General features: G+C 26.9%; 1 non-coding gene across 1 annotated transcript in view; it reads left to right on the forward strand.

The window, feature by feature from the left end:
- Nucleotides 1-1006: 1006 nt before the first annotated feature.
- LOC137235531 (small subunit ribosomal RNA) overlaps nucleotides 1007-1013 on the forward strand; it is a 1995-nt gene continuing 1988 nt past the window's right edge. Inside the window, exon 1 of the ribosomal RNA XR_010947952.1 lies at nucleotides 1007-1013. This exon is cut by the window's right edge and continues 1988 nt beyond it. This is a non-coding gene — a ribosomal RNA (small subunit ribosomal RNA).

Raw genomic sequence — 1013 nt, forward strand, 5'->3', positions numbered from 1 at the left:
TGTTAGTTGAACTTTATTATATTTGGGCTAATAAAGTCGATATATTTATACAGATGTGTTTTAAGCGACCAATGAAAGTAAGTGAGGTTTTCCTTACCTAGGCCGCTTACACAAAATATATTAGCGAAGTTCATATATATATAACTTGTTCACTTTCATTATTTAAATTGTTGCTTGTACGGTAGTATTATTTACAAAGAGAAAAATGTAAATGAAATATTACAATAATGTACAAATAAAGCAACTAAAATTTTGTTAGTTGAACTTTATTATATTTGGGCTAATAAAGTCGATATATTTATACAGATGTGTTTTAAGCGACCAATGAAAGTAAGTGAGGTTTTCCTTACCTAGGCCGCTTACACAAAATATATTAGCGAAGTTCATATATATATAACTTGTTCACTTTCATTATTTAAATTGGTGCTTGTACGGTAGTATTATTTACAAAGAGAAAAATGTAAATGAAATATTACAATAATGTACAAATAAAGCAACTAAAATTTTGTTAGTTGAACTTTATTATATTTGGGCTAATAAAGTCGATATATTTATACAGATGTGTTTTAAGCGACCAATGAAAGTAAGTGAGGTTTTCCTTACCTAGGCCGCTTACACAAAATATATTAGCGAAGCTCATATATATATAACTTGTTCACTTTCATTATTTAAATTGGTGCTTGTACGGTAGTATTATTTACAAAGAGAAAAATGTAAATGAAATATTACAATGAAGCACAGCACAAATAAAGCAACAAAAATTTTGTTAGCTGAACTTTATTATATTTGGGTTAATAAAGTCGATATATTTATACAGATGTGTTTTAAGCGACCAATGAAAGTAAGTGAGGTTTTCCTTACCTAGGCCGCTTACACAAAATATATTAGCGAAGCTCATATATATATAACTTGTTCACTTTCATTATTTAAATTGTTTGCATATGCAGAGTAATATTATTTACATTAAACACAAAAAATATAATTTTTATTATATTTTTCAAATATAATTCTGG

Source organism: Eurosta solidaginis, chromosome X, assembly GCF_040869045.1.
Source record: "Eurosta solidaginis isolate ZX-2024a chromosome X, ASM4086904v1, whole genome shotgun sequence".
NCBI classification, from domain to species: domain Eukaryota; kingdom Metazoa; phylum Arthropoda; class Insecta; order Diptera; family Tephritidae; genus Eurosta; species Eurosta solidaginis.